This window comes from Ipomoea nil, unplaced genomic scaffold, assembly GCF_001879475.1.
Source record: "Ipomoea nil cultivar Tokyo-kokei standard unplaced genomic scaffold, Asagao_1.1 scaffold2014, whole genome shotgun sequence".
Lineage (NCBI taxonomy): Eukaryota > Viridiplantae > Streptophyta > Magnoliopsida > Solanales > Convolvulaceae > Ipomoea > Ipomoea nil.
Genome location: NW_017618442.1, coordinates 987,912 through 1,002,345, shown reverse-complemented (window position 1 = coordinate 1,002,345; position 14,434 = coordinate 987,912). Strand labels below are relative to the sequence as shown.

At 42.7% G+C, this 14,434-nt stretch overlaps 1 long non-coding RNA gene across 1 annotated transcript; it reads left to right on the top strand.

The window, feature by feature from the left end:
• Positions 1 to 434: 434 nt before the first annotated feature.
• Positions 435 to 1,858, top strand: LOC109147532. Its single transcript, XR_002048671.1, has 2 exons — positions 435 to 833; positions 923 to 1,858. It is a non-coding gene; the product is annotated as an uncharacterized LOC109147532 (long non-coding RNA).
• The last annotated feature ends 12,576 nt before the right edge of the window (positions 1,859 to 14,434 follow it).

Genomic DNA, 14,434 nt, shown 5'->3' with positions numbered 1-14,434 from the left:
ACATATATTTAATATCAAGTATTATGCAATTTTATTTTTCAATATATATTAAAAATATTATACTAATTTATTTATCAAAGCATTTATACTTTTACCAACTATTTATTGAACTAATTTATATAATTAGTACATCTAACTACATACAAAAAAATATTATCATTAAAAATGTGATTTACTATTAATATAATATAATTGTATTTATGTAATATAATAATATATTATCAGTATAATTATAATTATAATTATAATTATAATGTTTATAATAATGATAATAATAATAATAATAATAATAATAATAATAATAATAATAATAATAATAATAATACAAAAAATACTAACTGAAATGTCTTAATAATAATAATAACAATATTATTATTATTAATATAAATATTAAATTAATGTTAATATCTTCCCCATTTATGCGCTAACCCATTTCATCCCCATTTCTGCGCTTCGTCTTCTTCCCTAAACCGACAATCCATCCACAGTCCAGAAATGGAGACGAAGCCATAGAAAACCAAAAGAGCACCTCACTCCATAATCCACTGGTTCAACCCAGTCTTCTTCCCCATTTCTGCCCTTCGTGGTCGTCTTCCTCGCAAAGCCATAGACGACTACTCCGTACACAGAAATGGAGACGAAGCCATCAAAAACCAAACGCCCACTTCACTCTGTAATTTCTAACACCAAATTTAACTCCAATCCGCACCTAATTAGCTACAATAATCATCGTAAACCAATTATTGCAGCCATTCGTACCGTCTTCGACCTATGTTGAATCGAAAGAGAAAACTCAACATCCATGGCTATACATAGGCTGTCTACATCACCTGGTAAGTTTCAATTACTCTTTACTTAATTTACTTAATTAAATAAATACCCTAACTTTAATTAAATAAAAACCCTAACTCTTTATCTACAGGTCTATGTACACCTGAGAGTGAAGGTGGGAAAATAAGAGTTGAAAGCCACTCCAAAGATTTGACGGTGTACATGCAGAGCAATCATGAAGTCGAAAAGCTCCTCTCCAAAAATCTCAAAATCTAAGACAAATTTGATAAAGGTAAATACATTATGATAACAGTGTTGATTCTTATTGTAATGTGTTCAACATTTTAGATCCTTTAATTATTCGATCTTATTTCGTCAATTTAGGCCCCAATTCTTTGTTTTAATTAGTGTTTTTTTTTTTTTTGTAAAATTTTGTTTGAAATCTATGTTCCAATTTTGGGCAATTTTATTTATATGGCTTTTCAGCTGTTCTTTGAATGGTTTAAAAACCATAACCGTATAGCTATTATACAGATTTATTAGATTAGATTCAAAATTTTGCTTTCTGCTAAAAACCACATATTCTCTATTTCTGACTTAGGGTTAATTGTATTTACCTGCAGAATTTTTCCTATTTGCAATCGCTAATACAATTTTTTTTTTTTGTTTTGTGCGAGGAGGAGCTGGGTGAATCGTTTGTGAAAGCAGATAAGAGAATGATACATAAGCAAGCTACAAACGTTACACAGATATTAGTTTCCAACTAACTTTTATTTACTGCATTTTGCTTTCTTTTGTTGCCTATAATGGTGGACTTGGTTAGTTTCTTCATAGTATTCCAGCTTGATTTTGAACTTGATGTGCAACAGTATTTGATTTTTTAGAGTGTTTGTATTTGTTTGATCAGAATAGTATGAGTTCCACTTGGTGTCAAAACATTTTGAATTGTAGTAGGATTAATATGCTTGTAATTAAAAAAAAAAAAATGTTTGTAATGGTGGACTTGGTTAGTTTCTTCATCATTGTGTCAGTGTAACTCAACAGTTTTATCTCTTGTTCCCAAAATATGGCAAATGATTAAACATAATTCTGATGCCCAATTTTCTCAATTTTTATTAACTATTAGTACATCTATTAGTTGCTACATAGCCCATTAATTTTGAAGTTATGGGTTGATTTTGTGATGCCTGCTTTGATTATAAAGTTCAAAGCAGGTTCAGATTATGATCTAATCTGTAGCCCTATTTCTAAACTTTGATGATTAAAAATTAATTTTTGAAGTATAAAGGATTAGAATCCAACACATTAATTCAAAAAGTGAAATTCTTTTTGAACTGATAATGAATGTAACAAAATATATTCACTTAACATTTAATCTAACTTGAAACTGTTTTTTTAAAGTATATTTTACAAAAGTTGATGCCTACTGTTGATTCTTAAGTTTCATAAGTTTCTGATGCCTACTTTGATTTATTAAGCTTCAAATCTTCTACTTTGATTTATTCGATAGTGGCTGTAACCTAATATTTTGGCTTAAAGTTTAATCTAACTATAAACTGTAACATTTTTTTAAAAGTAGTAAGTACCTAAATTGATGCCTACTATGGATTCTTAAGATGTTTAAGTTTGTGATGCCTACTTTGATTTATTATTCTTCAAATCTTCTACTTTTTGCAATCAAGTGGATTCAGATTTTTGAAATCAAGTTGATTCCAATTTTCTAAATTTTTTTTACCCAAGTTGATTCCTATTTTGTTTTTGAAGATTGTTAAGTTTTTGATACAGTTGTCTTTAGCTTTTGAGTTATATATGTTTCATATTTATCAGTTAATTAGATAGAATGTGAGATACATACATCTAGATACATTCTAACTCACATTAGTTGACTTATGAGTGAGAATTTTTTTTAGTGAGATAAATAAAATCTGTCAAAGATTATATGCTATCTATATACATCTAGATACATTCTAAGTCCTATAGTTCTAGGAATCTGCCTTGAATCTGTCTTCAATTCATTGCACTGCCCCATCACAACAACAACATTACAGTCCTGAAACCATTGTTTTTTTTTTGAAAAACCAAAGCAACGATATATTTAATATAAACCAAAATAGTCATCCAATACAGAGGAGGAAATGAATAGGGGAATATAGTCAAAAAAATTCCAGAACTCCCTCCCCAGAATTACTTAAAGCATACTTTGCTAAATTGTGAGACGGAACATTTGCCTCACGTTTTGCAAAAACAAAATTAACTAATGGAAGTTGTTTCAGCTGCATACGAATGTCATTTATAATAGCTCCAAAAGGTGTGCAATGCTCACCTGTGAACACAGCCATTTTCACCACTTGTGCATCAGTTTCAAACACTACCCGAGACCACCCGTTCTTTTTAATCCAACTCAAAGCTTCACAGGCACCAATGGCCTCCGCCTCCTTGACAGAGTAGGTTCCCTTGATCATAGAGATAGCTGCTCCCATCACCACGCCTGCAGCGTCACGGAGCAACCAGCCGAAGTCCATTCTATGTGCATCAAAATCCATAGCCACATCGATGTTAAGTTTATAGTAACCTAGTGGGGGAGGCCTCCAAGACGTTACCGGGGATGGAGTATGCAGCGCATTCATCACGGCAGGATGATGGGGTTGAGCAGTTTTCCAATCATGTACATAGGCCAAAGCTACACGTACCATCGTTCTAGAATCCATGCATTGATTGTTCCAAATCATTGAGTTGCGGTTCTCCCAAATTGCCCAGCAAATAGTCACCACCTTTTCCACCATATTAGAAGGTAATTCTGACCACACTTCATCAACCCACAACCCGATTGAACTTGCTGATTCCATAGGCCACCCCGTTTGAATCTCCTGCCAACACGAATGGGCAAAGCTAAAATCTGCGAACAGGTGGATCAATGTTTCAGGTTCATCTCCACATAACGGGCACATCAAATCGCAAGCTACCTGTTTAACGAGCAATGCATCCTTAGTCGGCAACTTCAAAGCACACATGGCCCAAAAAAACATTTTATCTTCAGGGGTAGATGTAGGTTCCAAACAGCAGTCCATGCCAACTTGTAATGCTGTTCCAAGTTACCAAAGACCAACTTATAAGCACTTTTAACCAAGTATAGCCCATTGTCTTCCCCTCCCCAATACAGCACGTCAGGCATAGGTTCATTAGGTAATGGCAGATTTTGAATCAGGTTAACGTCTCTTGGTTCAAAAATATCACGCAGCAGATCACTGTCCCATTGGTTTCTGTCTACACAGAAGAGGGACCGAACCAAAGGGGCATGTAAGTAATGCTATTCCTCAGTCACAACATAAGGGTTATCAGAATCTGGAAGCCAAGGGTCACCCCATACTCTTACCGTACCACCATCTCCTATCCTCCATCGTGCACCCTCTTTCAACAACCCCTGGGATTCCCTAATACTAGACCATACAAAGGACGGATTAGAGCCCACACCTGCTTCTAAGAAGGAACACTTTGGAAAGTAGCGAGCCTTAAACACCCGTGTGACTAGCGCCTCCGGGTTAGTTAAAAACTTCCATCCTTGCTTACCCAACATAGCTAGATTCATCTCCCTCACTCTTCTAAATCCCATTCCCCTATACTTCTTTGGTTTGCATAGGGAACCCCAAGTACTCCACCGAATCCCCTTACCCCCTTTCCCTTCACAACTCCACCAAAAGGAGTTCATTAGCCGCTCAATGTCCTCACTAATCCCCTTAGGTAATAAGAAAACATTCATCGCATAGTTTGGGATGCTTTGAAGGACAGTTTTAAGAAGGACTTCGCGCCCAGCCCGGGACAAAAAATGGTTCCCCCAATGCGTGATTCTAGCCCGAACTTTCTCCTTAATGAACCCTAAAATCTCCTTCTTCCGTCTCCCTACAAACCCCGACAACCCCAAATATCTCCCTCGGCCCTGCTGTTCATGGATTCCCAGGGTCTCACAGACAGCCTCCTTATCCTCCCTGTGCACGTTATTTCCAAAAATAATTGATGTCTTTGTAAAATTAACATGTTGACCACTTGCACCCCCGTTCTCCTCTAAAGTATCTCTTAAGAACCTCGCTTCAAAACTGTTTGCCCGAAAGAAGAACAAACATTCATCCGCGAAAAAAAGATGAGAGATAGACGGCGCGTGTCGCGCTACACAGATCCCATGAAACACCCCTTCCACCTCCAAATCTCTCAACATGGCACTGAAACTCTCAGCCACTATAATAAAGAGACACGGGGATAAAGGATCCCCTTGCCTTAGCCCTCGCTCAGGAAAAATTGACCCCATTCCCTCCCATCATTCAAAACGTTATAGCGGACAGTAGAAACACACTCCTTCATCCAGCCAATCCAACGGTCACCAAAGCCCAGTTTTTTTAAAACTTGTCCTAGGAAACCCCATTCGACTCGATCAAAAGCCTTACTCATGTCAACCTTTAAAGCACAATAGCCACCTCTACTACCCTTGTTTCGAGTTAAGGCATGAGTAGACTCAAACGCAATTAGAACATTGTCAATAATTGAACCACCCGAAATGAAAGCACTTTGAGCATGTGATATAATAGAATCAAGCACCCCCCGAAACCTATTAGCCAAGACTTTTGCTAGGATACGATAAAGCACGTTACAAAGAGATATGGGGCAAAAATCAGACATCAACTCAGGGTGTTTTGTTTTTGGAATCAAGACAATGTGGGTTTCATTTATTAAAGCAGGTAACTGACTCGAGTCAAGGAAATTTTGGCAGAAAAGATATACCTCATCTCCCAGGATATCCCAATGCAGCTGGAAAAAGGCCGGGGACAAACCATCGGGGCCCGGTGATTTTTCCGGATGCATAGAGAACACAGCTTCCAGAACCTCCTCAGGCATAACCAGCCTCTCTAAGATTTTATTTTGCTCGGTGGAAATTTTTGCTTGTACACAGTCCACAACCTGCCTTATTCCTCCCTCACAACTCGTAAACAATTGCGTAAAATAGTCCACGACTAGCCTCCCAATACCACTCTCGTCCGTGACCAACTCACCTCCCGGCTCCCTGGCAGGGTTGTCGAAACCCTACAAATTTAATACTTGCTCACTCCACTAATTTGTAGTAGTTGCAAGACCAGGTCGAATCCCAAGAGAACTAATGAGTTTCGTTTATTTAATTAAAATAAAATGACTCAAAGTAGGGAAAATTGGGGGATTTGAGAAGAATAAATAAAATAGACAATAATTAATAACGAGTTCAGAGATGTTGAATTCTGATTCAAGGAAGAATGAACGTTAAAGATGTGACTTAGATCATTGGCTCTTACAAGTAAAGTTCAGATTCAAATACTTAGCCAAAGACTAATTAGGATAGTCATAACTAGCATTTGATCTTCTTGAATTAATTGATTCAAACCAAGTATTCAAACCAACATCTGTTATTGAATAAACTCGGGACGATAGCGTTCCATATTCACCCAATAACATCATTACACTTTAATGGAAATTAACTAAGCCTGGTAGGGAATACCCCGACCGACATGCCTTTGTCCTTTTATCCTTGTTTATGCAGGTCGCAGGTCGGACTTCCTTAGAAGAACCCGGTCGGTTCCCAACCGGGCGTTGCCCGACCGAGGTCCGTGAAACCCGATGGATAGCCCTTAGGCGAGAGAGTCAAGAAGAGACGCGTGGAAGCGTTACGCGTTGACAGGCAAGGCTTCAGGGAGGAGGGCACGTGGTTGCTACGTGGGTGACATGCCGAACGGCCGGAATTGTGTCTCTGGCCCAGCGGCTATAAATACCCGCGGTGGCAACAATGTGAGGGACTTTTGGACGATCGATAGGCAATTCTCAAAGCATCCCGACCGCAGTCAGTCGGCCCTCGAAATAGCCACTCTAGATTGTATTTAGGTCTTTCACTTGATTAGTAAAGAGTTTATTTGCTTTAATTGGTCTTGTCTCATTTTATATTCCGCTTACGTGGGAATTAACACTATCATTTTGGCGCCATCCGTGGGGACCCGTGCAAGTAAGCTATGGTTTGACGAGCACCCGTCCTTTAACACTATCATTAGCCGTTTTTTGTATTTATTGACGAAGTGGGGGCTCGACCTGCGAGTGGGCACCGTTCATCATTCAGAACATCTAAGTTGTAAATATTTTTAACCGTCTGCGAACGGGAAAGTTTAATGTATATACGATCGGTGATTGCTTGACCGTTTGCATACGGCGGCCCGATCAACCTTTTCTAACAACCCTTGTTCTTGCTCGTGATACGCCCGATCAATACTCAACATCAGCAACGAAGAGGGGCTCTACGATCCATCTCCTATCCCTCGGTTCCGACCGATAGGGGTACAAATTTGGCTCTAATAGCCATCTATGCATTGGCTCTAATAGCCATCAGTCGGGCAACTCAATCGACCGATCAATACACTCATCTTCGGCGGACACTTGGGTCACGCCACCGATTGGGGAAGCCAGAGTTACAGCAGAATTCCCCGATCCGTCCATCTTCTTTTCCATTGTGGCACTCACTCGTGCCTCGTGTGCACAACAATGTGGGGGCTAGGATGAAGGAAGTGCAAGGCCAAGCGATCGGGAATGCCCTGAGCAAAAGGCCAAAATCTTTTTCGAATTTTCGACAAGGCCACAAAGGCCATTTGGTAGAGAAGCACATGACCAGGCCATCAGGCCAAATGGTCGGGTAATGAGCGGCCAGCATAAAGAAGAAAAATAAAAATGCATCTAAATAGACCAATTCCATTAAAATTTAAAAAGGCGCTCGGTACAAAGCAGGACCGGGCTCCCGATTGCGTTCACTTACATCAAAACGAAGAAGAAAACAAAACCTATCTACTTCTTCGCAGCACTGCTTGGCTCGGCGACTTCGTCTTCGGGGCTAAAAGGGGCTACGCCGGGGTCGGGAATTTCCTGAGGGAGCGTGGTCAAGACCAGTTGGAGATCATCTCCTTCCAGCGCTTGCTCCATGATTTTCTGGGTCTTCTCCTACATCTTCCTCTGGCCGGTTTTGAATGCCCACCGACCGAACGTCCAGATCAGTTCCTCCCCGACTTTGGTTTTCCGGATCTCCCGGAGGGATTGGGTCCCCGATTCTAGGTCCCGGAAAAGGAACTGGGCCAGCTCGCCCGTGTTGTTCAGTCGGGCCTTTAGCTCGGCCACCTCACCGACAGCCTATTGGGCGACCTTCTCAGAAAGGTCTCGATCTTCCTTGCTCTTCTTTAGATCCTCCTCGACTTTCTTTAGCTTCGCCTGGAGGTCTTTGACTTCTTGCAACCGCCGGTCGGCGACCTTCTTCAGGGCATCGGCCTCATTGGCCAGCAATGCCGGACGTTGGAGGAGCTGGGTCGCTCGGGAGATCTGCAAAGCAAAAGATGATCGGGATTAACCGATTGAAGTCACTTGTATGAAGACAAGAGGACAGAAAGTTCTTACCTCAGCCAGGTCGTGGCCAATCTTCTCGGCCACCTGGGTCGTGGTGAGCTTAGTCATATCCTCCTTGACCGGCCCGGCATTACCGATCCGTGCGAGGATAGACGAATCGCCCTTGATAGACCCGAACGGGGGGCTCGGGCTCCGCTGGTTTCTTCGGCGCTTCAGCGTGCCGGTCTCCTCCGCCCCTTTCTCGGACGCCTTTTCCTTGCCCTTGGGGGCAGTCACCCGAGTGACAAGGACGTCCGAAGCGTCGACCACATAGCCTTCGGCTATGGTGACGGTTGTTGATGCGCCTACCGGCCGGGCGGTTGGGATTTGTTTCTCCCCGGCCGGCTTGGCCTTGGGTTTCCTTTTCCCAAGCACGATCTTGGCTATGGGGGCTTGAGGCGCTTCGTCTTCATCAAAACCTGCCATTTCTACAAACAAATAAGAAGATAGTTAGATCGAGAATATGAAGCTATCGGGAAGTTAGGGTCGGGGATGATTAGTTAGTGTTAGACGGTCTGTTGGCTTGACCTGAGCAGCTGCCCTTGCGATTGTCACCTCTGTCGGCTTGGGAAAATATTTCTCCGTCGAGTCGTATTGCGGCAGTGGCAGTCGGGCTTCCTCTAAGCGCTCGGTCGTGCAGAAGATTTTGTATTCATGGATCTCGCTCAAGATCTTGGCAACGGCGTCCCGGAGAGCTTTAGTCCCGACCGGCGTTACTTGTTTTCTATAATGAGTGCTCCACACCCTCTCGACCGGGAGGATCCAGGGGTCATATTTGACCGAGAAAATCCTATTTTTCCAACCCCGGTTGTTCCCGAGCAGACTTTCGATCGAGCATAAATCTGCCCGGGACTGAATCATCAAAAACCCGCCCCCATACTTGGCTGGGAGAACCTTCACTTGATAGATGAAATTGAAAAGCTCCATTGAGCAAGCCACTTCGTGCCGGGCGCAGATCTGAGGAAAACAGGCGAGGATCCTGTGGGCGTTGGGGCAGATTTAGGCCGGGACAACCTGGTAGTAACCCAAGAACGCCGTCAGGAGGGCCGGGAAGGGGAAAACGATCGGGGCCATCAGGGAGTCAAAGTGCATCACGATCCATTTTCCCTGATGGCGGTCAATAATGTTCCCGAGCCGACAGCTCGTGTTGAATTCTACACGACCGTTGAGCCTTGCAGCGATCTTGGCCGCCTCCCCTTTTGTTAGTTTACTCATTTGTTGTTCCACGCTCTCCCTTTTCAGGAACGCGAATCCATCCGCAGCTGGTGCGGCCGGTGCGGCCAGGTCCTCCTCGACCAGCTCCGGTGTGTTCTCCTGATCATCCGCCTGAGGTGCGGCCTGAGGATAATCCCCAATTATCCGGGTCGGCGTTTCTCGAGCGCCGCCCGACGGGGAACCTTGTCCGCTCATCGTCGTCTGGCCGCTCATGCTACTCGAGCTGCCCGATCCACTCGAGCTCGATGTTCCCTACGAGCTAGACGACCTTGGTCGCTCGGGGATTTTCTGTGGTCGTTGAACGAACTCTGGCGAATAGGACATGATGTCTACCTCGTCGCTTATTTGCTCGACCGCGTCATCGTAATCCGCAACGGAGGCGTTCTGGCTATCTGAATCTGACATTTAATTCTACCTAAAGGCCGGTCGGGATTATGTTAGGGCTCGGGATATCCGGGTCGTGGTCAGCTAAGGCCTACGGTTGGCTATAACAAAAAGTATAAAGCAGGAACTTAAAAGAGCTAAAGGGCAGAAAACTTACCGAGTGAAGTTGGAAGCTGATTGCTCGATTGACTTGCTGAAGTATTCGCTCGGGACGCTCTGGTTGCACCGACCGATTCAAGAAGGTTGGTAAAAGTTCAAATGAACTCCCTGAAGGCCTATTTATAGGAGAGCATTTGGGCGGGAAACGGCCCACTTGCTTGACGCGACCGTTCCAGACTCTGAGGCGACCGTTGTGGTTGCAGAGGCGGGCAGAGGTCGACACGTGGCGCGGGGAATGACAGCTGTCCGGTCGGTTTGGCGGCGGACGTTTGGACTTCTTCATCCCGTCCCGTTTTTTCCGGGGCGGTAAAAAAGGCCCGGGTTGGGGGGCTCTTGGTAGGGAATACCCCGACCGACATGCCTTTGTCATTTTATCCTTGTTTGTGCAGGTCGCAGGTCGGACTTCCTTAGAAGAACCTGGTCGGTTCCCAACCGGGCGTTGCCCGATCGAGGTCCGTGAAACCTGATGGATAGCCCTTAGGCGAGAGTATAACACCCCGTGTTACGGCCCTTAATCCCGAATTAATTATTTAATTAATTCCATTAATAATAATTAAAAAGGATTTAATTTGATCATAAATCCCTTTAATTAATTAATGTGGTCCACCGCAGATCATGGACCCTTGCCTAAACTAGAGTCATAAGCCTATTAGAAATAAAGAAAGTGTACCTTTACTATTCAGATTATGATTACGATTCTCTTTAATTAATTAATATGGTCCACCATGGACCATGGACCCTTATCCCTAAAAGAAGCCCTTAATCCTATAAGGAATAGAATTAGTAAACCCATACCATTCAGACCCTAATTAGGACTCCCAAATATATATATATATATATATATATATATATATATATATATATATATATATATATATATATATATATATATATATATATATATATATATATAAGGACATAGGAGGCACCTAGAAGTCACACCACAATAATTATCACCACACAAGAATTCCCAAGGGACTCCCCACCACCAAGCCTAGGGAGATCAAAACGGATGGAAATCTTAGGGAAGAACCTTAATAGCCAAGAGATGATTAATTAAGCCTAAAAGGTAAACCATGTCTCAACAAAACCTATTTTCTTCGCTATAATCTCCTTCCTTGGCCTCCTTCTATATGTTTGTGTCTTGATTAATTCCTCTATGCTAATTGTGGTATATTCTTGATGATTGATGAGATGATTTATGTGTGATCTTTGATAATCTTGATGATCTTGATGTTGAAAACGGGTTCTTGATATTGATGTGATGATACTTGACGATTCTTGATATTTCTTGATGTTAAAAATAAAATATGATTTTGATGATTCGGGTGGGATTAGAGCCCTAGGATGGATTGGGAATTTGTGTTATAATGTTCTTGATATAAATTGGGTGGGAATTCGCATGTTCCAGTGTTGTTTATGTTTAGAAGTCATAATAGGATGAGTTATACGTGATTCTTGCTTTTGATCCATTAATTGACTACGTGGTGTCGTTAATTGTGTTTAAAAGTGTCTAAGCATGGTTTCGGGTTCCACAAAGGATCCCGGGACGGATTTGTGATAAATGAGTCAGGAGGGGGTAGGTGGGGGTAGGGGTACCCGCCACCTACCCGCTGCCCGATGATCACCGCCGGGCAGCGGGCAGGCGCCGGGCAAGCGTCCGCCCGCCGGCAACCCGCTGCCGGGCAGTGATCTCCGGCGGGCAGCCGGTGGGTGAGGGCCGCTGGTCCATGACCCATCCCGGGTCCCCGGCTTCCCCGTTTGATGTTCCCCATTCCCCGTGGTGTCCCAACGGACCCCGTTTGTCGTGCCTGGGTCTAGTTTGATGTTTCGGATACCGTTCGTAGGGTAAGTGAATCTTAGGAATCGCATGCTAGTCGAATCGGTAACCCGTTGACCTAGGTGGAAGTCGTATGAATCCCTTAGGAATATTCTTAGTATGTGAATGATCACACGTAAGCTTATTTACATGTCTCCCCCTTCCCAATGTGCTATTATGTGCTATAATGTGTTATGTGATGCATGATTCCCAAATTTGGTTGCGATCAAATTGGCTATACGGGAAGTTGGATGGGTTGAGAACCATACCAACTGTTAACCAGGCCGGTTGCGATCGGTCAGGTATATAAATATTATATAGGGCTGCAGTCCACTGTTTGGCTACTTATGAGCTGTGGTTCATTCTCCTAGTTGTGGTCAGTGATTCACTTCTTGGGCTGCGGTCCACATGGGCCTCGGTGCTATGACCCACCGGACATGAACGCGCCAGGACGGTGTGTAGGGCCAATAAGCCGAAGAAGGCTGTAGTCCACTAATCCGAGTAATCGGGCAGTGTGTAGGGCTATGGCTGGCTGCGATCCACCGAGTGATGGGACAATGGTGTGTAGGGCCGTAGTCTCCGAGGATCTTCGCCCACCGACTGAGTATAGCTCCGCGGTGTGTCGAGCTTGATCCGCTATGGTCCACCGGGTGTACCCATCGGCGGTGTGTAGGGTCGTAAGCCCCCTTGAAAAGGGGATCGCGGTCCACTGACTGGGTGCGTCAGTGGTGTGTCGGATCGTGGTCCGACGTTGAGTTCGTCAGCGGTTCTCAAAGGGTTGGTTGCGATCAACTCCCCTCATACTGCGGTACTGAGGTAGGGTGCTGCGGGGCCGATGCTATAAGCATTAACCCTCATGTTCGGGGCATGCGATTGGTCCCGTGGCGCCATCAACGATTATGTGATATGAATGGTGATTGAATGGTGATGTGTTTTGGAATTGGAAAGTGATCTGTGACCTTAGATGCATATTACTTATGACGTTATCTCTACTTAACTGTTTATTATTGTTTGATGTGCTCATCCCTATTTGCTGAGTTTATTCCCGGCTTTTAAAGTTAGTGTCTCTTAAGTATTTATCTTCCTGCTTCGAAATGACTTTTCATATCTATATATATATATATATATATATATATATATATATATATATATATATATATCTATAATGTATTTCAACGCGTTGGAGTAGGTTACCAGCATCTCTCGCTGAACAGATATATTTGGCTTTCAGGCATAGATGAGTAGACACCGGAGCGCGCTAGAGATCTGGAGCGTAGAGTAGCTAGTTTCCCTTTTTGGCCTGCGTGCCATGCTTATGTATTGACATCATTGAGGATTTTAGTTAATTAGCCTGTGCACCTGAGTTCTCTAGCTCAGGTGTGGCATAGCACTCCATACTTTTATGTTGGATTTCAGGACTTAATGAGGAATTACCTTTATTATATAAGTTTTAAAAGTTTCTAAATTTCGGGATGTTACAGAGAGAGTCAAGAAGAGACGCGTGGCAGCGTTACGCGTTGACAGGCAGGGCTTCAGGGAGGAGGACACGTGGTTGCTACGTGGGTGACATGCCGAACGGCCGAACTTGTGTCTCCGGCCAAGCGGCTATAAATACCCGCGGTGGCAACAGTGTGAGTGACTTTTGGACAATCGATAGGCTATTCTCAGAGCATCCCGACCGCAGTCAGTCGGCCCTCGAAATAGCCACTCTAGATTGTATTTAGGTCCTTCACTTGATCAATAAAGAGTTTATTTGCTTTAATTGGTCTTGTCTCATTTTATATTCCGCTTACGTGGGAATTAACACTATCAAAGCCTAAATCACATATTGAGATAGCTACAACCTGCAACTTAGTCTTCCTGTCCTTTGTGTACTAATCACAGCAATATAATTAATACAAGCTACTCGGTCTAATCGTTTATGACAATTACGGATCATAAACTCATAGATAGCAATGATAAACAATAATAAACTAAGTTGTCAATTTAATTTATTATCAGTCTTCCTGAAAAATTAACTCTGAAAGAGTAGGAAGTACATGAATCCAACAAATTAATTGAAATAGAACCTCCCTAAATTCACAACTAAAACTTCAAATTCCTTGAATCAGATTAAAGAGAATCTAGCTAGACATAGAGCAAACTATTCTAAAATATTAAGAATGTGAAAGGAACAATCTGGTTCCAAATACATCAGAATAGCTCTCCTTTTATAGGGTTTCAAATCAACAATCTTCCCTAAAATTACTGCTCTTACCCATCTTTCTCTATCAAATTCATCTTCAAAAAGCTTTGTTTAATTTCCTCCAGAAATCTTTAGCGAACGAACCGCTAATCTTCACCGACAGAAGCTTTGCGTTGCGCCTTCTCCGAATCTCCGCAATCTGCGTACGTAAACCTGTAAAAGAAATAAAAGTAAAAGTAATAATGTATATCCTAATGTTAATCGGCGTGCAGAAAGAAAAGAAAGATAAGTAAATTAAGCTAAACACTATTCACATGGGACCCACTAAACCTTTTTTTTGTTTTAAAAGTTACAGGCTCTATTACATTGTAGTATCATCTGTTCATATACTTTCTCATCCTACTGAAACACAAAGAACCAATAACGCCTCCACTGAGGCTTGAACTCATAATCTTCCAAATGAAAGTCCAACC